The following is a 26874-nucleotide window of genomic DNA, read 5'->3' as shown; positions in this document are numbered from 1 at the left end:
GATAGGCCTGTAATGGCAGGGTTGCTCTCTATCCCCTTTCTTGAAAATGGACACTATCTCTTGCATCCATGAAACAGCGACCTTGTTGAATTCTAGTGCCACATTACACAATCTCGTTAGATAGTGGGCCTAGACAACATACTCTGCTGCATAGACATCTACTGGAACCTCATCTAGCCCTGGGACCTTGCCATTTTGTTGGCTCTGGAGCCCTAACCTAAACTCCCAAGCTCTGCACCAAGGACGACCCAGCCTCTGGAGTACCTGGGTCACATCCACCAGGATCACCAGAATACCTGGTCTCCTCATATACATTCTCAAAATACTCAACCTACCTGGCTTCAGGAATGCACCCCTGAATTGAACTATAGTCCACTGGGCTACCCAAACCCATTATTTTCCAGAATTATTAATAATGAGCCCCATATATACTCCACATATGCTAGTGTATTCGCCATAATTGCGGTACAACAGTTTTTCCTAGCAGCATGCAATGCAACTTTTACATCGATTGCTACCTGTTTGACTTGCCTAATCAGGGTACATTGTGCATGGCAGCAATCACTGTCATACCACAGTGATCCACGTAGAGATTGAGTTTTGACTACTCCGTTTTTATTGGTGAAGAACCTACACAAGCTGCCACTTCAATTCTCATGGACAGCTAGGATCTCTGTACTCTACCCAGTATTCATAGTGAAAAAGCACTCTAGGGATGGTAGAATGCAGTTGTACATTTTCGGAAGTAAGGCTGTATAGTTCATGCTTTCCCATTGAATCGTGCATCTAGAGTGTCCAGTGATAGATATTGCAACTGTAGGTCTCTCCACAGGCCCCTATGTTACCTCCAATTGGGTACTTGCCATCGTAACAATTATTGGGCGATGGTACATTTCGACCCTAAATTGCACTTCAAAGTTCTTGATTAATAACCATGCCTCCAGATTCACCAGAAAATAGTCTATCAAGCTATTACAATTCACAGCTTGGGACGTTTTATTTGCTTATTTGCTGGGGAGTCACCAGGTCTCTACCCATACATGCCCTCAGGTAAGAAGACATTATCAAGCTGGATACTTTTTGTGCATTTTTATACTTCCACTTGGAATGCCCGGCCACCAGTTTACCTACTCCAAAGAACCTATCCTCGTCGTCCAGAATATTAGCCATACTTTCTAGGTGTTCAAACTGGAGGGTAACGTCACCCATAACTATGATCCTTGGTGCACCATAACAACTTACCCTCCATGCATCTATTTTCTCTTGTAAAAGGACAAAGAGTCTATACCCCCTATTTGTGGCCTGGCCGTTGAAAATATTAATAACACCTCTGATTCATCCACAAATCTCATGTGGAGTAATAAGAAATCCATAGACCCTGTGTCAAAGACCCACATATTAGTAAAGAGCGATGCACTTACCCAATTTAGTAAACCCCAGTTGGTCTACCTCATTTACCTCGGACTGCTGGAATAGCAAGAGCTGCATAAACGTGCAAATCAGGGATTACCGTGGATCATGTCTCCTGCAAATGAATTCTCTCATTTGTATATATTAAAAGCAATCAATCCTGATCGGTCAAGTTCTTGTGGACTCCCCCTATATTCCCAGACATTAAATGCACCTCCATCCCTGGAGTAATATTGTGCACCAGAGTGCGGGTTTCAGCACCACTGCCATTGCTACTGTCCCCACTAACAGGGTTAGTCCCAACAGTGATGCGGTGCAGAACCCATCATTCAAGCTTGCCAAGAATTGAGTAATTCCCCTCCACATCATTAACACTGGCTACTGTTTGCAACATAGTACCTAGGGTACTGCCAGGGGTAATCTTTAGAGTAGCCATCAGGGCTATTGGCAGAAGTGTTGAATGAACACACAGATTCCACTCCAAGATAGATTGGGTACCTACCCCAGATAAGGCTGATGGTACTTTACCCAAACTGTGACTACAGGATTAAGTAACACAGATGTGTGTGAATTTGTGAGCAAACCTTCCTGACCAGGCCCCAACCTAGGTACATTTGATTTGTCTGTCACCCATACCATGGGATAGCACATACTAAATGCAACCTGTTGGCCCAATGTTAGGAACAACATCTGCTCCATGACAAGCAGGCCCTCTTTCAGTGTGTCTGCTGACAACTGCATGTTAATGCCATCCCTGGTTAAAATACCTACTATTCGTTCACATGCTACAATGTCATCTCCTATTATCGAATAGCATCCTCTTTTGGCTCTCAACCAGTGAATGATCTTGTTCACCGAGCTAAGCCTTGCTTCTCTTTGGCTATTTGCCAGCTCTTAAGAAATTAAGTAAATAAAAACAAGAACTCTGTTAACATGTGTTTGACTTAAACTGCCTTCTAATCCTATTCAGCTCTTGTGGGGTTCTAACTAACCTTGTGAGTGGTTTCTTAAGCTTGTGAGCTTTGCCTACTTTAGAGATCTGTTCCATGGTAGTGCATGTGCAGTTTGGGTTCGAGACAGATTTTACCCCATTGGTTAAGTGACTTGTGGTTTGTCTCCCCCACCCCTGCTTTGTCATTGAAGACCTGCCTCAATTCCTTCACATTAGATTTTATAGTATTCAATTCTCAATGGAGGGCCTCACAATCTGCTTTTATCTCTATAACGAGTGTAGAGGTTTAGATTCTGCACAATGGGCACAATTTTGCTGTTTAAAGTTCTGCATCTCACTATGCCCTCGACTACCCATGTGGATCCCCTTTTGTAATCAACACGTTATAGATCTATCAAAGGACTGATCTATTTGAAGTAGGAAGGTTCAAGAGAACTTACGGGGAGAAAATGACTAAATCTGATACCTTTGCTTCACGCAAAGCCTCAGCCAGCCTCTGGCTCTCCCACCCAACGTGGTGCCCTTAGCTCCACTGGAATATTATATATTTTGCCACCACTTTGCATGGGAGGTTTGGGGACCTCATAGCCAGGGAGGATTCTACCCACATTCCCTGTACTGGAAGGGGAACCTTAGCCCAGTTTAGGCTATCTAGAGCTTGTTTTCTTAATGTCAGGATGTGAGACTTGGGCTTTGACAAAAGATCCAGTTGGAGCCCAGACATTACTATTAGTAGGTGCTGCCCCCATTACTGTGAGTAAGGGAATATTTGACCTGCCCACCAAATTATAGTAATCTACTATATGGAAAATATATATGTGTTTAAATGTTGTTTAATGCTGTGTAATGGACACTCACGTCCCCTCCGCACCTATTTAAACTTAGAAAACTCAGCCAGAAATTCAATCACATACATATTGTATGATTTTACAAACCATTTAACATTGTATAGCGATGAATAATTCAATTAGTGATCCAATTTAACTGTACTGGGTCCATTCAAAGTCCAGATTCTGATCCTGTTCATGACACAGTTATTTTAATCACATATAAATCAATTTTCACAAATAAAGAAATGTTGAGCTCAACGCGTTTCAGGCATCACCCTTTAACAGGAGCCAATATCATTCATGTCTTTATACTTATTCAATTCTCTGAGGTATCTGCAATTTAGGTAATCAACATATTACCAAAGGGATATTAAATATAACACTTCATTGAATACAAAAGGAGGCCATCCCTTATCATTGAGTACTGTATTGCTTAGTCACCTGGTTGACTTCCACTCTAACAATGTAGAATATCTCCAAACACTGTTCTGAGTCCCCTTTTCTCAAGGCAATTTTGACTGGTTATATGTGAATATATCACTAAATAAATTCCTCATCGGCTATGTGTTACATCACACTTTAGTATGATAGGTTGAAGCAAGTTTAATAACCTTTGCACCCTCGACACGACAGGGGGCACAATTGTGTTCCTAGAGGCACACTTTGTTCATAAACTTGAGTCCCATAGGAATAACCAGACTCTAATCGGAGTCAGAGAATAAATATGTTATTAGGTCTCAAGACTATTGCTAACAAGCACTGTTTGTTCGTAAAATAGTATGCAAAAAGTATGTAAAAACATACTGCAGCAGTGTCAGAAGCCGGCACAGTTCTATGGGATCTCGAAAATGATATTGGTAATCATAGGACAGCTCAGCGCAAGTCCCCAATGGGTGAAGATTGCCTGTAAGGTAATGTATAACAATGTGTCAAATGCTCATATGTAAATATCTTAGGAGTTAAACGGTCGTTCATGTAATGGCTACTCACCGCTATCGGGAGTGTTCTTACCAGATTTAAAGTGCAGATGTCTTCAGTCAACTATTGACATACTGAGTTGTTTGTAATAAATAGATGCCCATTGGGCTGAATGTTCTCTCTAGTATGGCATAGCAAAGATTGTGAGATATGTTCAAGGACGCCAGACTGGCAAGTTTGGAAAGCGTCTGTAACCCATAGTAACAAGAGACGCAAGGTTCCAAAATGGCTCTTTATAACAAATGATGCTCATTACGGCTATTGAAATTATCTTCAATGTGAGGGCAACCAGTGCAAATCGTTAAATGGAAAATATAATATCCGATTAACCCACTCGTGTCAGTTCTCCTGGGGGATAAAAAGATTGTGTTTTCTCAGAAGATAAATGCATTAAGAGCCACATTTCAATTGATGTTACAAGGTGCCTCAAGTCTGGTCACCCATTTGGAATGCTTAATGCAATCAATAGTTGAACCCAAGAAGAGTCCAAATCCACTGGAAATCAACATGATGTCTGTGCAATGTCCAAATTCAATGTTACATTGAGGACCCACTATTAAAAATATCTCATGAACTGAGCAGGTTTTAATCACTCGGATAATAAACACTTTCGGCAATAGCCAAGGTATCATTGATTATAACAATAAGTATTAGTAAATGGATGTTAGGTAAGAATTACATGTTAACAAACATCATCAGATCTCAAACAATTTCATAAAAAAGGAGCTGGTGTGAATTCCTCATTTAGTCCTGTGGGGTCCATAGAATCTAATTTATGAATCCAGTACATTTCCCTCTTTGCCAGCAAGGTATTATCATTCACACCCCTATCACTGTGAGCTCACCATCATCTGATATAGCACAATTCGATATCAAATGTGTTACAGGGTCGTCCTGCTCCCCATGATACCAGTGCATCCCCAACACCTCAGGCACTTCAGACCCTCCAGGCACAGGAGACCAAAGAGAAATGGGTTGTAATGCAAAGAAACCAGTGCATTGGAGGGCTGTTCACTGCTCTGCCCCTCCCTGGCCTGGCTCATCCTTATATACAAACAGAGTGGCAAATCCATTCTTCACCCATGAAACAGTACATATTGCAACAAAAAGGTGCATTTCGGAGAACAGGGGGAAGGAAGTCTGCAGTTGTGACAGACATTTCTGCAAGTCTGCCTCTGGCCTTGTGATTTGAGCCAGCAGCATTGCAGCTGTGTACATTCTCAGGAGGGGCTATGGGCTGAGGCATCCCTCATTCCATAGATCAGCTCTGCTCTCCAACCTCACTTGTCATGGGTGTTTCAGCTGTAGGTTAGTTTCATTGCATCCGATGTGCTTCAAAGAATCCAAAAGAAAATGCAGTAACACATGCTCAATTTAATTTCTCTTCTCATTTCATCTATGAACCACTATAATAGCTGTCCAAAATCTTGCCTTGTTGCAATCTCCTACCCACTACATAAAGCACACTGCAATACTTCGATTCTGATACATACAAACTCAATAAAGAAGCAAAACAATAAAAACATTATCAAAACAAGCCAAATGATATATGGCCAAATTCAGCTAAAGCCATTCATTCACTGCACTGCATAAAACCCCCACAATCATCATTAGCCATTATCTAGGGTGCATCTAAAACAACAAAAACAGTTATAACTGCATGTCCTGCCCTTTCTAGCTCAGAGCATCCCTGTCCCTCTAAAGTTCAGCACCACCTCCTTCGTGTGCCTGTCATGTTTGTGTGCACTGTCTAAGTCAAAGTCAATTATTCTCTTACTTTCCAGAAAATAGTCAGCCTGTAGTACCTCCCAGCCCCTAAGTGCACCAGCAATCAGTGTCAGCAACAACTTGTCAGTGCTTGCCATATTTCTCCCAAATAGCATCTTGCATGGTGAATACCTGGTCGCTTACTGCTCTCTCAATCGTAGGCCATGAAGACCAAATGACAGCCACACGTCCTACTGTGTGCCTTTCACACCCATCTGCCTGAACAGCTCCATCTTTGGCTCTTCTTACAACTATTCAAACAAATGTCCACATGCTCCTGCCAGCCCTCTTTGGCCATGGGTCACCAGGCCATCTCTATCGGGCACTGATACCCATTGCCTTGCACTTTCTCCACATTGATACATTGCATGATTTCTCCATCCTCCCCTTTCTGGTCTTGCTCTTCTGTAGGATAATCTTCATCACTTCAAGCTGTGGGCTCGCCGCCACATGCAACTCCTTATCTTCTACGGATGCCATTAGCTGTGGCTGTAGGTCATTGTCAGGTGTCACAGGCCACTCACGCTCAGATGAAGGTATCTTTTTTCTTCACAGATCCAACACCACTGATTGTAAACTGTGCTCTTTCCCCGCAAACACTATTGAGTCACTCATGCTGCCACTGACCACTTTATGTGTCGGCCTGTCAATGTCCTTCTCTGCTGCACATGCCATGAAAACATCCTGTTGTGTTTTGACAGTCTCTGACATCCAATGATGTATTTCGCCTGGCACTACCCCTTCCACTGGCATTTTGCTCACTGCCCTGTATAAGGTGCACAGTCACCCACCTTCTGAAATCCAGTTTATTTCTTGCCCCTTTGTCCAGGTATGTCTCTGTCCATGCCGTCAGGACACCGTTTGTGTGTGTCAGAATGTGGGTGGTACTCTTAGTAGCAGCTGTCACCATAGCCGTTGGGAATATCTGTACCCTGCTTCTTTCTCACTGCAGGCCCCTATTTTCCAAATCTGTCATTGCGCCACTTTTATCCAGAATATTCTCCTGCTCCTCTATTGTACATAGCTTCCTCCCCCAGTACTCAGCCAGCCCTCGTCTCCTCCCTCTTCCTCTTCCTCCCCTTTTCACGGAAATACATAGTGCCACCCCCAAGTGTTCTGCGTCATCCACCTCAACCCGCACAGGCGCTGGTGCTAGCACCTCAGAACCCTGCACCTCTGTGTGTTCTCCCTATGCCCATACCTTGCACTCCCCCACCGGCGCTGGTTTCCTCACAGTCAGCCACACGTCATCCGCTGCATTCAGAATGTATGCCCAACCCTGGCCGGACCTTAACTTGTCCTCCACTTCCACCTTCCCTTGCACCACCCTCATTATGTTGTCTGGCAATAGCCACCATATTGTGGCCCTCATGAAAGTTTGTGTAAGCATTACTGCAAAATCTGAGGGTCTCGGATCCCTATCTTCATCACCTTCATGATATCTTTGTGCTACACTTGTAGTTCAGCATTATATCCCCTGTCCCTTCCCTGCAGTACCCTTTGGAACTGTTCCTGGGGACCCCCGCTTCCTTACTCCTTTGTACCGACTAGGGGACCACATTACAATTGTCCACCATGCTCCTCAACCTCGCCAGCACTCCCTTTACCCGTGATTTATACAGCAGGTCTACCCCCTCCTAATCAGTGGACTGTGTCTGCCATATTGTAACTGTAACTACAGCCCTACTGCAGGTTAACTCAGGCTTCCGACCTCACACTCCTACCCTGTGCCGTTTACAGCATTGCCCCTACACCGTCTCTTCACTACCGGCACTCTGACTCTATCACAGGTGCCTAAGAATGTTCTAACCCAATTGAAGTCTGGTAGTTTCCCTTGAAACCCTGTACTGTACCACTGCAGTACTCTGTGGCACTGTCTCTGTATTATTCCTAGAGTCCCTGAAGACTCCAGAGTCCCATAGTCAAGCACACAACAGGTACAGTGAAAAACACTTTTTTCACTCACCCGCTGTATTGTTGAAAATCCCAATCATGCACATCAGGAGGGGAGCTACCAGATTTCAGCACCAATATGTTACAGGGTCGTCCTGCACCCCATGATACCAATGTGCCCCCAACACCTCAAGCAGTTCAGGCACTCGACACAAATAATACACAGGATACCAGAAGTAGAGAGAAATGGCCTTTAATGCAAAAACACCAGTGCTTGGGAGGGCTGCTCACTGCTCTGCCCCTTCCAGGCCTGGCTCATCCTTATATACAAGCGGAGTGGCTAAATCCATTCTCCACCCATGAAACAGTACATATAATTTAAAAAAATGTCAATTTCGGGGAATGCTGGGAACGAAGCCTGCAGTTGAAATAGGCTTTCAGTGCCATTGCTGCAAGGCAGTTTCTGAGCTTGGGATTTGAGCCAGCAGCGTCATCACTCTGTAGATTCTCAGGAGGGGCTCGGACCTGAGGCATTGTGCATTCCAAAGCTCAGCTCTACGACCTCGCTTGTCATGGGTGCTTCAGCTGTAGGCCAGTTCCATTGCAACCAATGGGCCTCAAAGAATCCAAAAGAAAATGCAGTATCAGAGTCGGTAACAAATGGAATTCCCTCTTTTCATCTTACTGGGTCTTTTGCGTGTGAGCTTAGTGGGACCGACCAGGAGTAAGCTGAATATCACACAGTATAGAAGCTATCTCATTCATCATGGCTTTGGCTTCCTCAGTATGATTCATGAGCATAGCAGCTCTCTTCCCAGCCTGGCCATTCAGAGGTGATGTTGTTGCCTTTCTCTATGTCATGGTTACAGGACTGGGATGCCAACGTTATTATTAAAAACCTCACGATGCGCACATTTCAGGCAAACCCACAACTCTCTATTCCTTAAAAAGACTTAAACTAAGAACGACGAAAAATGTACAATTATGGCCCGAATTTGACCCCAGCAAAAAGAACCAAAAGGATCAAAATAGCTTAAAAATAAATTAAAAATAAACAGTATAAACAATGTAAGTTAAAACCCTGATGGTCTAGTTAAAATTCCAGGGTTTCCAGGCAGCAAAAAGTCAAGTCAGTCAATATAGTCCAATGAATCCAAAACTGTAAAGTTGGGAATTTCCTCTGCCCGCTCTACCTATAGTGCTGTGTGCTTATCAACTCTGTTACAATACCTTAGTGATTTGAACACGTATCTGCGGGTCAGCAGGCACTGCAATAACTTCACGAATGCAGAGTTCAGAAAATAAAGTTGGTTTCCGTCACCTGAAAAAAACGTAGAAGTCCCAAGCCAGTCCTGTTCACCTCACTTGCCTATATTTGTCTATGGCATATTAAACAAACTGAGCAGACCAGTAAACAGTTCGGGGCATGGACACGAACAAAAAGACAAAAATAGCTTTCTAAGGGCACCCTGCGCCACAGCACCTTTGTCCCCCTGCACACCAAAAACACCAGAAACAACACTGCTCGACACTACAGCAAAACACTGCACAAAGATTGCCTCCCAGCCCAGCCGGGAACAGCCAGACTAACGTCCACTACGCACCGTATTGAATGGTGCTTTTGAACCACCAGCACCTGTGCATGCCAGTAAACACAGGTAAGCAACAGCAGGGAACAGCTCGCCCCACATCCGCCCTGTGCTTTCATGGTCTAACTTACCTTCTGATGGGGTGGGAAGCCATAGCCTTCAGTCTTCTACACACATCTATCTGTAAGGCTTGGAAAGAAACGATTCTTCTCTCACCCATGGTTTACAGTGGCTGTGTGCATAGAACACATCTACTTACCCCTTTCATAAACCCAGTGACTAGGAGCTTGTAACAGTACAGCACAGTGCACATAGACACCAGAAATCCCATTGATTCGATCGTTGCTACACTAGAGTCGGGCTTCATGTGCCAGGATCACTTGGGGATCTTTACTGTATGACTCCCTGATTCTGAAACATGATGGTACGATGTGCTGTGCTAAATAATATAGCACTCAGATGTGACTTGCAAACTCACATGTGTCTACATCTGTGGCTACTGCCAACCATCCCACAAGATGCAATTGGTGGAGAGATGAGTAAAGGGCCAACAGCCAGCGGCCATGTCTGACATGCATGTGTCTTCAGAAGTGTCCCACGCATTTATGATGTCATTGGACATCTTTAGTTCATGACTGACATTCGGACACCTACGAAATAGAATGGTCAGGCAAAAGTAAAAACACAGTTGAACCCAAACACCAACCTACACATCACTCATAAAGCATTTTGGAACTGAATAGACATGAACAACCTGTGGTTCTATCAGGGTAGAACCTTACCTCCTTTGCAAGTGAGCCATCAGACAAATGAACAACACCCAGCTTCAACAGCTAAGTGTTTACATCATTTATCTTAACTTCAGACATAAATAATAGACAACAAAGGAAAAAAACATGCTAAGCATGAGCCATGAGCAATAAAATAGGCACCACCAGATGTCTTAACAGAAGGGAGACACTGAGGCATGTGGAAGTTTGCCTGCTCTTGCAGGGGAAGCAAGGTGGGCACAGGCACCCCTTGGCAAGTTTTAATTCGAATGCAAGCCAGACCAACACAGGTCTGAATGGATGCCAGACTCATCATATGGCTGACAACATGTATGCTTGCTTGAGTATAAGATTGTAAGGCAGTAAGAAAACAATGTTATATGCAACCTACTCAACACCCAGGTCAATCTGGGCAACCAAAGATGTGTGACCGCTGTAATGCACAAGCACATGGTAAGACATCGTTCACAACACATTCCAATGATGGGGACAGCAGTGAGGGAGTGTCCTCACAGGAAGACTAACCTTTGAATCACCAGTCCCAAACAAACTGGTACATGCAGCTTTCAGTTCCCCCATCTGCATAGCCCTCCCAAGCATTGCTGCCTTGCATGCATGCTGTATCAATGGCACGAGCAGGATCTTGTGTCCATCAGCAACATCTCCACAGCCTATTGTTGATAGTTCAGTGTGTGAATTGATATTAGAGCAGACATGGAGTGTGCAAATGATGTGGCATGCTAGCATGCACTGGCTTGATTTAGAAATGACCATGAGTTGGGTGTAGCTGAACCCCACAGTAGTGATGAATGCTATGGAGAGGAACATGCTCTTTCACTACTCTTTCTTCCTGTAGATGCCTGATTGCGATTTGGACAAAAAGGCATACACATGGAAGGTATAATTGCTACTCTCAGAACTGGAAAGATAATCCTGAAATAATGTTGGATTAGCTCTCCAAGAGTAGAATATGGTAGGTAACAAGGAGTTCCAGAAGCCACTTAGTTACCTCTCATTCTGATGAGTTGAAAAGGGAGTAACTAAAAGTTGAGAAAGGAGCTCAGGAGTTGGAGTTTAAGGAGCTAATCCAGCCTGCAAACAATGGACTACATTTTGGCCCAGATTGATGTGATTTGTGTACTTAGGTTGCTTCCATACAATCCTGAAGTGACAGAAATCCAATGAATCATATTCTAAATCATGGTACAGTGCATAGTTGCATACTTCAACCCAGCATGAAAAATGCTGTTAGCTAGGACTTAACCTATTGTATCGAAAATAAGCCAATGTGTATTTGACATGACGTCGATACATGGAAATGCATCAATCCTCCTCTGAACTCAATGCCAATATTAACAAGGCTGAATAAAGAACAAGCCAACAATGTAATACTTTCAAGCTGAAGCAAGGTGATATTACACAGTAGATTAGTTAGACAGGTTAGTAAGAGTGCATGGACATCACACCTCTACATTTTTATTTGAATTTTGTTTTATTGTTTAAAGCATGGACCTAGCTCGAGAGCAGCAGAGCGTTGTACGAGTATGGGTTGTCGTAATTTGGGCTTGCGTCCTTTAACAGTAGCGTAGTACTGTGAGGTCTCTACATCGGTATATGCATCAATTGAAACTAGTCTTTGGTCAGGTGTTGTTAAAAGAGCCATGTTTTGAGAGATTTGCAAAATTGGAGAATTGTTGGGGCATTCCAAGCCGACACCGAAATTGAGTTCCAGAGCATGGTTGCATGACAAGAGAAGGATTGTGTGCAGTTCCTCTCTTTGCGGGCAAATTGTGAGTCAAGCAGGTGTGTCAATTTGCTGCATGAGGATCGTGTGCCACCAGATATGTGGATCTCTGCAGCCGAGCGCGCTGGTATGCTACTCGTGACTGCTTTGTAGATGGAACATGAAGTCTTGAACAGTATTCTGGATTGGAGTGGAAGCCAATGTAGTTCACTTAGAATTAGGGTAATTCAGTCAAATTTCCATGCTCCTGTAATACGACGTGCTGCAGTGTGGTGGACTGCTTTCAGGGGAGCGAAGTGAGCAGCTAGTAGGCCTTTCAGGAGAGCATTTCGACCATTGATGTGCAAGACCACAAGGGCTTGCACTACAGTCTGGAAGTCCTGTGGTGGGGTGAAGGGCTTGATTTTTCAAAGGGTAGAGATTCTGAGCCAGGCTATTTGGGCCTTCTTGGCTATGGTTTCTGGAAGGACAGGCTGCTGTCAATGGTTAAGCCTGTTGATTTTGCTGAGTCTGAGAGTTGTGAATCAAATCCTTCAAGGTTCATAAGATTGAGCCAGTATTGGACAATTCATGTTTTAGCTGGTGGACGTCTTAGGGCAAATTCAGTCTTGGATGAGTGTAGTTTGAGGTAGGCAGTTGACATCCAAGACTGGAGGATGGCTAAATTGGGTACAATGTCCTTTCATCGTGACCTAGCAGTTCGGGCTAGGCTGTTACCGTTGGTGGCAGTACATGACTGATTTGCATATGGATGGACCCCTTTTGCAATGGTGCAGACAGCCTAAAAACAGTGATGTGGAAGGTTGCCCAGAGCATTGCCAGTGGTACAGATTTATTTCAAACCTTCCATCCATCACTTTTGTGGTTGTTGCCTTGCAAAACAAAATTTTGTATGTTTGCAATTTTGGAAAAGCACACAAAATACTTAATGCCATTCGTAGAGCATGAAAATGCACCATAGAATAGTACTTTGGTTGAAACATGTGCCACATCTTAAAAGTTGTTTCTAGAACGAATAGGTACTGTCGAGGGAAACATGGACATGTTTAAAGCACTTGTTTCATAGAGGGAACTGAACACATTTGGAGAGATACTGCTGTTTACACTCTTGAATGGTGGCTCCATGTGCATAACCGTAGTTGTAAAATAGCCGGAGATGGACTCCAAAAACTGTACCATAGTTGGACAAACACTAATGATATCTATAACTTGTCTGTTAACATCTCAGAAGTCAGTCAGTATAGCTTTGGCAACACGGCAGCAACATTTTCTGGGATGGCCGTATGGAGAGAGGTGGGATGGTAAAAGGCTGCGGGTGAGGAGTCTGCAGTAGAGATCTTTTGGGTACATCCTAGTCTTGTATTACATGGCACAGCACAATTTTTTTTTATTTTTTTATTTGAACTTTACTCAGTTACAACTAAGTTTTGTCAAAACCTTCCACATCAAAAGAAACTAGTTGAGAGGGGAGAGGACAAAATACCTCCCCTGGGAGCTGGCCAGGCCTCTTTGTGTCAGTAGGGAGCAGATTTCGTAAGAGATCTTTATGATTTTCTTTAAGCTGAGTCAGAGTCCAGGACCGAGCCGCCCTCGGGCCGTAGACGGTTTATCTGGTCAAACACTAGTTCGATCAGTTTGGCCAGGGCTTGGGTCCACCAGAGATTAATCTGTTCCAGAGTTCATCCGATTGAAATATCCACAGGTTTTCAGCCAGCGAGGGGAGGTATATATTTCTGTTTTCAGTCGTGTTAGGACACTCTATCACAAGGTGCTTCAAAGTCTCGATGGATAGTTCATTTTTACATAATCAACAGCGCTTCTCGATCCCAGCTCCTCTGATTGTTATGATCTCTCTAGTTGGCAAAAGGTTGAGTCTAGCTCTCATGATCGAGTTTCTCAACTTCTTATTTGGGAACTTAGTACAATATTTCAAAGGTTTTTTCACCTTGTTGAATGTTGGAGGTAGGTGGTTTAGAAGTTTGTTCCCCACCGCTTTCTCTGTTATCAGAATCCAGTACATATCTTCCGTTTTTCTTTTAATTCGGTCTGGATTTTCTTTCAGCTCTTTTCCACTGCATTCGATTTAAGCCAGGTCTTCCTTTCTGGCTTTCACCCACTTGTTCAGGGCCTCACATTTGCCTAATTCAGTTTCATCCCATATGATGTTATAGATGGGTAGGGTGTCTGACATAATAATTCTTCTGTATAGGTGCATGGCTCTTTGATCGACCATTGACGCTAATGATATAAGCCCCAACTCTCTCCTGATCGCCGGCATAGCAGTGGATTTGGGTAGGCCTAAAACCGTTTTCCACAGATGACCTTCAAGTTTGCTCCAGGAATTCTGCCGGAAGTATAACGAGGTCTCTGTTCCGTAGGTCAGGGCTGGAACAACTTTTGCATTATAGAATGTAATGGCCGGTACCAGAGAGAATATTCCGAATTTGCGATCCACTGCTCTTGTTTGGGTGGTCAGGCTTTTTGCTTTTTCCCATAGTTGGTTTAGGAGACTCTTTTCTGATCTGGAGCTGTCCATTTGAATCCCCAGATATTTAAAAATGTTTACAATTTCGATTTTGGTGTTGTCAAGGTACATATTTAATTTCTTCGTATTTATACTGGGGGCTTTCTCAAGCACCATGATTTTTGTCTTAGTTTTATTTAGTTCAAGGCGATTTTCCGCAATGTAAGACTCCAGATTGCGTAGTTTTCTTTGTAGGCCCACCTTTGTCTGGTCAATCACGATGACATCGTCTGCGTACAATAAACGCGGGATCTCTGTTTTCCCGATTTTGGGGGGAAAAGAACGAATTTTACTTTCAGAGAGTTGGTAGTCACCCAGGAATGCCGTAAACAGGGCCGGCGCCAGGGGGCACCCCTGCTTCACTCCTCGGTTAACATTGATCTCCTCTGACAGAGCACCCTGGTGATTTAGTTTGACTCTGATTTTTGTGTGCGAATGGAGTGCTTTTATGGGATCCAATATTTTTGTCGGACAGTTCCAACCTTGTAGCTTCAACCACAGACTTGGCCTGTCGGTCTTATCAAATGCCTTTGAAAGGTCCACAAAGGCTAAATAGACCGTAGGCGCCCCGTCTTTGACTTTTGCTTTCAAGATGTTTAGTACCATAAGATTGATTGAGGTGCATCCACTTTTTTTAAAGCCCGTTTGGAATTGATCTTTCGACTGGGTGTCTGTTTCCCATGCTCGAAAGTGCTCAAGGAGGCGGGTAGCGTATAGTTTTCCTAATATGTTCAGGAGGGCGATAGGCCTGTAACTTGCTGGTTCTTGACACGGACCCTTTTTGTAAATCGGGACTATCACCGCTTTCTGCCAGGATTCAGGCACCATATTCATTCTGCCGCATTCTGCGAATATTTTACTGATCATTTCTGCCCATTTTTCAGGAAACATGTTTAAGTCCGTATTCGTGAGTCCATCAGGACCCGGGGCTCTGGATGATTTCAATTTCCGTATGGCTGCTTCAATGTCTTCTGCGTTCGAAAGATCAACCCACGATGTCGACGGGCTCTGCTTTCTCATTTGTGTGTCGATGGTTGGACCTTCAATTTCTGTAGTGAAGTATTGAATCCACCTTTCTTCGGGTACTGCGTTAGACAAAGATGCAGACTGTGTGCAGTTCGTCTCTTTTATCAACCTCCAAAATTCGCTAGATTTTTTTGTTTGTAATTTCTGCATCATTGCTTCGGCGTCATTTTGATATTGAGTGGTTCTGGACTGTTTGCGCCAGTTGTTGTAGCTTTTAGCTTCCAGACGCCAGTTCTTCCAATCGACCTCGGCTTTAGATTTCTTCGCTATTCTTAGCAGTCTACGGCCCACTTTTCTTTTTTCCACCAACGTCTTATCATACGTATGATTGGTGTCGAAAGGTTTCTTCGGTTTTTTTGAGTCCTTCACCTGGAAGGATAGTATTAAAGGCAAGTAGTTCGGTCTTTCTTTCTTGTCGTTCTGGGCCTGATCAATTGCTCTTTTCTTCCAGGTGTGTTTGATTTTCACAATATCTTGTTCGGTTATCCGTAGACGGGTCTGTTGTAGGTTTGTCTCAATCGTCCAATCTTAAGTTCTCGATATCAAAGTTGTAGTAAGCCAGGTACAACAGAGTAGATTCTGGTCACTATGGATGTTTTTTTGGACCTTAAAACCTATCAGCCCATGCGTAAGACCATCAGAAACGAAGATATAATCCAACGTTGCTTTGGACCCGTTGCGTTCCCACGTGGGACTGTTCGTTTGGTTGGGGAACAGAGAGGCAACATTTTGAATACTTCTTTGGCTGATTACTTCATTTCAGGCTTTTCCTCTCTCAATGGTGGGATCAACACCTCCCCGCTGCGTGATGGAACTTTGTTTGTTGACCAGAGCCTCAGTACATTTTGCATTCAAATCGCCGCAAATGATAAACTCGATTTTATCGAATTCCGCATACAGCTGGTCAATTGTTTCAGACATATTGTCGCAGAAGGTTTTTATAGACATTTGCTGTGGATTCCAATAACAGTTCACCATGGCCACTGTCTTTTGAAAGCCGTTTTCCATCTTGGCCTTTCCCTGGGTTTGCGTTGTCAAGATGACCAAGATTTCGTAGGACTGTTTCCACTTTCTTGGTTCGGCCTTTGACTGCGGGAGAGATCATCACTGAGAACCCGTCGATTACTGGTTGGTGTAGAAGCCAGGTTTCCTGTTGGCATAGGATGTCATAGCAACCCAGATCGACGTCTCCAGGTATCGTGAGGTGCGAATGGCCTCTCGTATTCCATGAGCCCAGAATATAGGATTCCTTTATGGGTTGCTCGCTGCTTTTTTCGCTGGGATTTTTGCTGGGATCGTTGAGGCAAGCTAACCCTGGTCGTTGCTATTTGCCATTATTTTTCATCCAATTTTACATTAGCCACTTCTATGGACCTTTAGGTTGTCTTTCGTCTTCCGTTTTTTCCTGATGCCTTACATGATTATTTATCGTGTCCTCTGTGAGTTCTCGGTCTGACCTGCTGCGCGATCTGACTTGTCTCTGATCCTCTCTATTGTTTCTCGTTGGGTTCTCAGTCCAGTCAAAATGTTCCTTTATGCGTTGATATTGTCTTGGGTTTGTGTGTTCTCTTTCCATCGGGTCAGTGGGCCGTTTAGCACCCCTTTCTTGATAGTGTGAACGTCTGAATGTTTCCTGCCTTTCCTGGGTCTTATGCCCTCGGCTTTGATGGTATAAATCCTCCGTTTTGGATCTGTAATGGTACTGGAGTTTTGGCTTTTCCATCTTTTCCTCTTCATGGTCTTGCCTATTCGTTTTCCTTTTTTGTTCCGTCAAAGAAAAGCCCAGTTGCTCGAATTCTTCATAGACTGACTCATCAATGTGTTTGATGGGGGCTGCTTTCAAATGCAGAAAAACTTTCGCCTTCTTTTCCCTATGATAGGGTTCCACAAGCACGAGGTCCTCTGTTCTAAACTTCTTCAGCGTTTGCATTCTCCTTGTTATTTGGAGTATTGTCGGTCTGTTTAGAAAAAGGAGGTTTTTGTCTACATCTCTTTGTTCCAGCTTGAAAACTCGTATCTCTTCTTGTACTTTTTTTCTATTTTCCATTTCGCCTTTTTCTACTCGGTACTTCCGCGGGCTTCTTTGGATATCTGCCCTTTCGCGAGCTGCTCGTGGTTTGGGGGGGCTTCTTCTTGTTCTAGATATGTATGTCTGGAGCTTCTCATTTTCCGCCGTCGCTTGGGCTCAACTTCCTGTGCGACTGACAGGCTTGATGCTTTATTTTCGCTCTGGATGAGACCGTCCGTGTCCATCTTGGACTTGACTGTGGGATTTTCAGCCCGATCTGTGCAGGTCATTTTTACCCCACCTTCTATAGCGGGTTCCCTTGACTCCTGTGACCCCTTTTCTGAGTAAATAGAGATGTTCATTAAGTCGGTACATCCTAGGAATTTGTCTACTGTTCTTGGAGATCTCACGGGGTCGGTCTGCTCTGCTCGAGATCTAAGATCTTGTCGATTTTTGTTGGGTAGTGATTTACCCAGGCGCAGCCCCCTCACGTCTACTTTTACCAACGTTTTGGTGTCCTTCTTAAGGTTTAATTTCCTTTCCGTCAGGTCAATTGTCGGTGGCTGCGTCTTTTTTGCTTTGGCTAGTAGCCCCCCTTCTGGTTTTTCTTGTGTCAATCTGGCAGGGTTTTCTTTTTTCCATTTGTCTGCGGTGCGGGCTCATCTACAGCATCATCGCAGGCAGATGTCCTTGTTATAGACCTTTTGTTCAGTAATTCCAGGGTCTCGATATTTTTTTCCAACGCTTCAATTTTAGTTTCCCACATTGTTTTCTGTTTGAAGTTTTCTGGGATCCATCTGTCGCTCTTACTAGTTGGGTCCCGGTCGAGTTTTCCATGTTCTCGATCTTTTTCTCCAAAGCTTCGATTTTCCTTTCACACTGAGTTTTCTGATTGAGCATTTTTTCAGCATTTGCTAGTGGAAGGCTATCCATCTGGGCCAATTTCGCCATTATATTAGAAAGAATTGCTGTGTTGTCTTGTACGTTTTCTTTAATTGTTTCATACATTTTACAGAAGCGGGCTAATACAATGGTCATGGCCTACATGATAGCAATCATTTCTGGTTTCTTATTTGGAGATTCATTTTGTAGTGCCACCGCAATTTCGCTGAGTCGTCTCTTTTTCGGTGAGGCTTGGGTTTTATCCGATCTTCTCAATACTGCTGATGAGTCTAGGCCAGGGCATTCCCCTGTTACTTTTAGATTTCTGTCGAGGTTTACAGGGTTTCTTGGTGATACAAATTTCGTAGATGACGAGGGTGAAACAGAGGGTAGCCTCCTGGACAGATGGGGCTTTGTCCAGGCCAGGCGATCATTTCTGTCCTGCTGTGCCTGCGACATTCGATTGGATTCCCAATCAGATTGAACCCCCTTTATCCCATCTTCTTCCTGGTCTTTGTCAGAAATTAGTATCTCCTCTATGGTTTGTGGCACCCCATTCGGGGGACTTTGGATCTGGGGACACTCGATCCTTCCGCTTGGATGGCCATTTATGCTCGAAAGGACCGATTCTGCACAGCACAATTAGGAAACCAATTTGGTCCCATAATTTCCCTGGACCAACGTTTTATTTCACATTGCAGAAGGATGGAATTCTGTAATGATCTGTACGTTGAAGTACGTTTTTGCAGCATATTTTCTTGCAGCCACCAGACGACACACGCTCCTATGATCTTCTGCCCATAAAATGCTGATGCAGGTGGGAGACTTGCTGTTTTGTCTTTCACATGCAGATGTTTTTAACTTTTATATCGGACAGGTCTCTCTTGAAAGACTCTGTACAGAGGTGGATTTGTAGCTGTATCCTTATCTCCTGTCCCTGTAACTATGACATTATCCTCATTCAACTCATTAAAATCATATAATGCACTGTTCTGGACTCAGATAAAGCATTACTTTTATCTTCTTCCTTATCATCATCAACATCATAATCAGTGAGTGTGGATAGAGGAGACTAGGAACCTTGCAAATGATGCCCCTATGCTCTTGTTTCTCACAGCTCATCTGTTGAAATATTTGAAAAACTCAGTTACCAATTCTATTTCTGCCCCATGTACAGTGGGCTCAATCTCCACTTCATGCTGCTCTCTGCAGCTGCCACTTTTAAGCACTCCTGGTAAGTTGGCATTCATCATGTTCACTTCTCCATAGCCACAATATGATATTACATTGCAGATTCAGTACGATCCACTGAATGCACTCTCTTGCATCAAAAGAATCCTATGGTTTGTTATTTGCCACTGCTCAGGGAATAATCATGTGATCTAACCGGTAAAAGGTAATGCACTCATGTGTAGAAACCGAACACAATGTCCTCCTTTTTTCCAAGAAGTATAAATCCCTTTTACAGCAACCGGTATATAGTTTGGCTAGTAGACGCCTAATACAATAGATCAATTAAAAACTATTCACTCAGTTACAGAACAGTAATCTGATTTTCAACCTACAAAGAAATACAAGATTTGAACACAAGATTGAGCACTGATTTACACTAACTTCTTGCCTATTTCCATACGATTCAGTGTTGTTATCGTCCTCGCAGTGACAAGACATGCCACATTAATTTACGCAATGTGAGGTGGTTATTGGGATGTAGTACTCAGTAAGAGTGCTACTATCAGATTGGGTACTTCCCTTGTTTTTTGTTAACGGAGATCAGCTTTCAAGTGGGGAGAAGCTCAAATTCAAAAATATAAACAGAAAGCTGATTACCCCTCTCTTCGCCCAAATGTCTTAGATTGGTGACACTTTAATTAACCTTTTAATATATATTGGTCAATCATTTTTCACCACAATGAACATTTTTCATACTGAAAATGTATTTTAGTTGGGGTACAGAGAGTGGTGGTATTGTATGTGGGTGGGGTAGAGAGCACAGTGGTAGGGTGGGAGTGTGGGGTAGAGAGAGTGGGTGGCTGGGGGTAGAGAGAGTGGGGGTAGGGTGTGCAGGTGCAGGTAAAGAGTTGGGATTGGGTGGGCGATGAAAGAGTGTGGGTAGGGTGGATGGGTGAGTTTCAGTGGAGAGAGTGGGGGTAAGGTGGGTGAGTGGGAATAGATAGGGAGTGGATAGGGTAGGTTGTGGTAGTGAGAGAGGATTTGGTGGGTGAGCATAGTTAAGATATACATTGGGTTGGTAGGGGTAGAAAGGGTGGGTGGGCTAGAAAGAGCCAGGGAAAGGTGGGTGGGTTTGGGTACATGGATCGGGGTTAGGGTGGGCGGTTGGGTGAGGGCTGGGGTAGGGTGATGTATGGTAGATAGGGTGGGGGTAGGTTTGGTGATGGTAGAGAGAGTGCGGATTGGGTGAGTGAGGGTAAATAGGGTGGGAATTTGGTGGGTGAGGTTAGAGAGGGAGCTGGTAATGTGAAAGGGAGATGGTATGGTGGGTAGCATGGTATGAGTGGGTAGGGTTAGAGAGAGTGGGGATAGCGTGGGTGAGTGATGGTAATTGGATAAGGGCAAAAAAATGAAGAACAAAGCAGCCTCAGGAGGACTTGCCAAAAGTAGTCCACAGTAGCCCAAACAAAAACCCAATCAGCACACATAATGGTAGTGGGGTGCGTGGGTGATGGTTAGAGAGAGTGGGGTGGGTGGGGGTAGAGAGAGTGGGGTTGGGGGTAGACAGAGTGGGCCTGGGGTGGGTTTGTCTTTTTAAAAAGGCAGCCTCAGGAGGACAAAAAATGATCTGTCATCAAAAGTAGCTCAAAGTAGTCCAATTGCCTGTGACAATAGCCCAAAATACCCCAATATGGAATCACTGAGCAGCTGGGAAATGGAAAGCCCAGCACTGACTTGCTTCATACAAAGCTGCTGATTTGAGCAAATATTGTTAGGGGACTTTTCATTGTCTGGGTTTACAGCGAGGAGTTTGGAAAACTAGATTTTAGTGGTTTGGTAGTTTCATGCCATGGCATTGCCAGTTGCTATGCCAACCAGATATGTTCAGTTCACAACCAGCATTCCCTCTCTCGCTGCTGCTTTGGGCAATGTTGTGACCCAAGCGCCAACAAAGGAAAACATTTTCTTTTACTTTTTTTTTTGTTGTTGCAATTGTTGATCTTAATACAGAAAAGAAATATCTATATGCCAAAAAATGTTCTTTCCAACAAGCACGTTGGTCGCAGCAGCTTCTGGAATAGAAAATAGCTGAAATAGAAACAAAAATACAAAAGCCAATTGTTTTTTGATGTTGAACTTTAAGTGGACCTTTTATTGCCTAAATAAACTCTCTCTATTACCACCCACCCACCATACCTCGAAATTTTCTACACCCAACTACCCACCTTATCTTCACTCTTGCTACCCCACCCATTCTACCCCACTGCCTCTGCCCCACCCTACCCCACTGTCTCTACCCCATCTCACCAACTCTACCACCACTCTCTCTACTCTCTAAAGAAGCCCACTCCCTCTACACCCACCCTCTCACTCTACCCACACTCCCTCTATCCCACACTCCTACCTCCACTCTCTCTACCCCAAGACACCCTACCTCCACTCTATCAATCCCCACACACCCACCCACCCTACCCCCATACTCTCTCCCCCACTCTACCTGAACTTTCTCTGCCCCACCCACCCTGCCTCTACTTATTCTACCCCCCATTACCGCTACCCTCTCCACTCCCACCCACCCACTCGACCCTCACTCCCTCTACCCCCACCCTCCTACCATAAACCCACTACCTCTAATCCCATACTATTCCCTGTATTGTGGTTCACTCCCTACCCTAGCAGCCACGCACTGGAACGCTCTGCCACCTCACCTAAGACTCATTCAATCCCACCTAGCCTTCCGTAAGGCTATCAAAACCAGACTATTTGTTTAACCTGAACCTGTATCGTCCACTGCATATATGCGTACCAATCTGTAACTAAGAGCCCTCCTGGCACCTGTCTGTAATCCTAACTTTGCGTATCCTCTGTAACAGCGCCTCAATGCCTTATGGGCTGCAAGCGCGCTTAACAAATGCAAATAAATAAATAAATTAATAAATACTCTCTCTACCCCGTATCGTGGTCCACTCTCTCTACCCCCACCCATCACCCTACCTCCTCTCTCTCTAATCCCACAAACCCTACTTCTACTCTCTCTAACAACACAATTCCACCCTATGTACTTCCACTCTCTTTAAATCCACCCATCCACCCTACCTCCACTCACTACCTTCACCAACCTACCATAGCATATTCTCTACCCCCGTCCACCTTACTCTCTCTAACACCACCCACCCACTTCCCCTCTCTGTACTTACACTCTCTTTAATACCACCCATCCAGCCTACCGCCACTCACTACTTTCACCAACCCGCCATAGCCTATTCTCTACCCCCGTTCACCTTACCCGAAATCTCCAATAGCTCAACTTGCTCTTTCCCCACACACCTACCTTACCCCATCCAACCCACTGAACCCTCACTCTCCCTAACCTGCCCAACCTACCATCACTCTCTCAAAACCCCCACTCTCTTTACCCCAACCCCCTACCTGCTCTCTCTTTAGCCCCACACTCTGATCTCCAACTCTCTCTTCACAACTCTCTCTATCGCCACCCACCCTAGCACCACTCTCTCTACTTATACCCACTCTCTCTACCCACACTCTCTACCGCCACTCGCTCTACCCTAACCCATCCAAACCCCACCCTCTCTACCACACCCACCCACTTTACCCACTCTCTCAAACCACCTATCATACCTCCATTCTCTCTAGAACCTCCCACCCACCATAGCTACAATCTCTCTACCCCACCCACCCTACCCTCACTCTCTCTCTATGGAACCTCACCCAACCTACCCAACTCTCTGTATGCCCACCATTCATACCCCCACTTTCTAGCTCCAATCAGCCAAAATACCCCAAATACCTCTACCGTCACTCACCCACACTACCCCCACTTTCTATACCGCACACAACCACCCTACCTCCACTCTCTCTACCCCCACCCCCACTCTATCCTCACGCTCTTTACTCCACTGACCCACCCTACACGCACTATCTCTACCCTACCCAACGTGTTGCCACTCTCTCTGCCCCCACTCTCTCTATTCCCATTCTGTCTACCCACACACGTCCACCCTAATCCCACTCTTTCTACATCCACCCACTCTCTCTACTCCCACCCACCAACTCTACCTGCATGCTCTCTACCTACACTGACACTACCTCCACTCTCTCTACCCCTACCCACCCACCCACCCTACCTGCACTCTCTCTAGCCCCACCACCGTATCTCCACCTTATCTGCACCCATATCTTCACTCGCTCTATCCCAACCTACCCTACCCCACTCTCTACCAACACCCACCCACTGTACCTCTGCTCTCTCTATACTTGCCCACCCATTGCTCTTTCTCTCTCTCTCTACCCCCACTACCTCCACGACACATGCACCCTACCTTCATCTCTCTATGCTTATCCAGCCTACCACTACTCTCTCTACCCCCACCCACCCTAGCTTCACTCTCTACCTCAACCCACCCTACATCCACACCCTTTATCCCTACCCATCCACCCTACCAACACTCACTTTTCCCACCTACCCATCATACCCTCACTCTCTACCCCAACATCCTTACCCCCACTCTCTACTGCACCCTTCACGCACTTGCTCTTTCCCCAACCACCCACCATACCTCCAACCACCCACCATACCTCCACACACCCATCTTACACCCACTCTCTCTACCCCATCCACCCACCCTACCACCATTATCTATACCCAACCACCATGCCCTCACTTTCTACCTGCACCCAACCACCCTACCCCACTCTCACTACCTCCACCCACCCCTCCACCACCACTCTCTCTACCCCAACCACCTGCCCTACCACCACTCTCTCTACCCGCACTGATCCAAATTATTTTCACTTTCTCTACCCCACCCACCCTACCTCTACTCTACCTCCAACCACCCACCCTACCACCACTCTCTCTACCCCACCCACCCTACCCCCACTTTCTATATGGCCGTCCACCCTACCCCACTCTCTCTACCTCCATTCACCCACCCTACCCCCACTCTCTCTACCCCCACACTCTCTATCTCCAATCACCCAGCCTACCTCTACTTTCTCTACCCTCCCCGACCCTCCTCCACTCTCAATACCCCACCTACCTCTCTATACCCCAGCCGGCTACCCTACCTCCACTCTCTCTACCCCATCCACCCATCCTACCTCCACTCTCTCCATCATGTCACCCACCCTACCCCCACTCTCTGTACCACAACCCACCGTAACCCTACTCTCTCTACCTCCATCCATCCAGCCTACTCCCACTCTCTCTACCCCACCCAACCTCTCCCACTCTTTCAACCCCTACCCACCCACCTCTCTCTACCCCATCCATCCACCCTACCCCCACTGTCTCTACCACCACCCAACTCTCTTTACAACCGACCTACCCCACCCCCACGCTCTACCCCTCTCATTCTTCCTCTCACACTCACTCTTTATTTCATACTCTCTCACTGTTAACCTTTCTTGCTCATATTTCCTCTTGCTCATCATCAATGGTACCTTCTCTCGATCATTTGTTCCCTTGCTCTATTCTCCTTCCTTCTTATTCTCTTGCACACCAGGGCCCCTTATCGAAACCTCCTTTGAAACTTTGCACACTCCTCCTTGCATCCTGGTGCTCCTATGCATGCAAAATGGAACGAACAGCAGTAAACACCCAAACTATTGGTTTTCCCAATCCTTGCATCTAAAGAGTAGAAGATAAGAGGTGTCTCTGATATATAGGGGAAGAAAATTCCATAGTCTAGTACCCAGGGCAGTACATGACTTTCAGAAGCATTTGTCCTTTTTGTAATGTAGGTATTATTATCTTTAGCTTCATAGATAATCTTGGGAGTCTCAGAGGCTCATAGCACATAAATCACTCTTTGGATCATTATGAGAAGTTTAAATGTTATCCTTGCATTTACTGGAAGCCAAAGTATTTGCTTCAATACTGATTTTGTAGTATGAGAGTTATATGCAGCTCCAAGATTTCCATATCCAATGGCTGCTGCAACTACTGCTACTGCTGCTGCTGCTGCCTTCTGAGGGGCACACCGCAGAGGCAGAGGATGTGCAATGTATGGGGCAATGAGGACCATGCCCCAAACATCCATCTTGGCTTATCCTGGTTATAAGGATAGATTGTATTGAGCCATGCTCTGTGTAAGTAACACTTGCTTTACCAACTGCCTAACTCTTTAGCAAGTCAGCCTTTTCACCCCTTTCCCAAATGCAAACAATGTTATCTGCTAAATTGCAGATTTGTTCTCTGGCACCATGTAATTGTTTTGGTTTTTTACAGCATAATACTTTTGTTTATTTACAGCACGTGGTTTTGATCTGCTTGCACACTGTCCCATACTGTTCCACTAAGTATCTGCGATTCTGTGTTGAATGGGGGAGAGATATTGGGGCAGATCTTATTTTATTCATTAAAAATGGGTCCTCCTATGAGTCCAGTAGGTGTGGGGGAGTTGACAGACTTTGCTACTATCCCACCAGACACAAGAGAAGTCAGTCAGTTGGGCAAAGGTATACTAAACACATGCACAAACCTTGCATAGAAACTATGAATTCTGAAGATGAACATGTCCTGACTATGGAAGCACACTTTGACCACAGCTAGAAGGGACACCCTACAACTAGCCTATCTACATTTCCATATTACCATAGTGCGCTTTTTATACTCAACCCCAACTATCATTGGCTGTGCCTCTTGGAAAAAAGATCACTGTCACTTTAAGACAGGCAGGCTACACCGTTATGCCATTATTCTGAGTAATAATTGAAGATCCACTGTATGTTTTTTGGTTGTTATTGTTGCTCGATGCTGTAATGATCTTTGATCACGGGCTGTAGCTTTTTCTGACTGAAAACCTATTTAAAGCAGTATGTTTTTCATCATCAGTTGACTTCCCATGTGTTCTTTGGAAGAATGATGGGTTGTTTGGTGGAGACTATGGTTTTCTTCCCCCAAACTCCAATTGGGTGGTGTTGAGCCTTCCCTTAACATGGTGCCGGCACTGTTTGATGAATGTGCCTCTGGCAGTGCGAAGACAGCTAGGAAGTATGATCATGCTCTTAGTATCGTTTTTTTTCTTTCTGATTTTCATACCATACAGCAGTGCCTAATTTGTAAGTGCTTTACAGAGACCTGAAGTAATGCGGGAGGGTGTTAGATCGCGAGAAATGTTGGCCTCTTAGCACTCGGCACTCTTTGAGCTTGTGCCTCAACCCTATAAATTGGGGAGCATGCATCTTCAGTTGCCAGCTCTAACACGCCCTGCAGGGGGGCAATCTGCAGTCAGACAGAACCTTGAGAGCATCATGTACATCAGTATTTTATATGTAAAATCATGGGAGGTTTGTTTGCCATCGAG

Source organism: Ambystoma mexicanum, chromosome 4q, assembly GCF_040938575.1.
Source record: "Ambystoma mexicanum isolate Mex_15411 chromosome 4q, UKY_AmexF1_1, whole genome shotgun sequence".
In the NCBI taxonomy this organism is placed as follows: Eukaryota; Metazoa; Chordata; class Amphibia; order Caudata; family Ambystomatidae; genus Ambystoma; species Ambystoma mexicanum.
The sequence above is the reverse complement of the archived record's forward strand: the minus strand, read 5'-3'. Positions refer to the sequence as shown.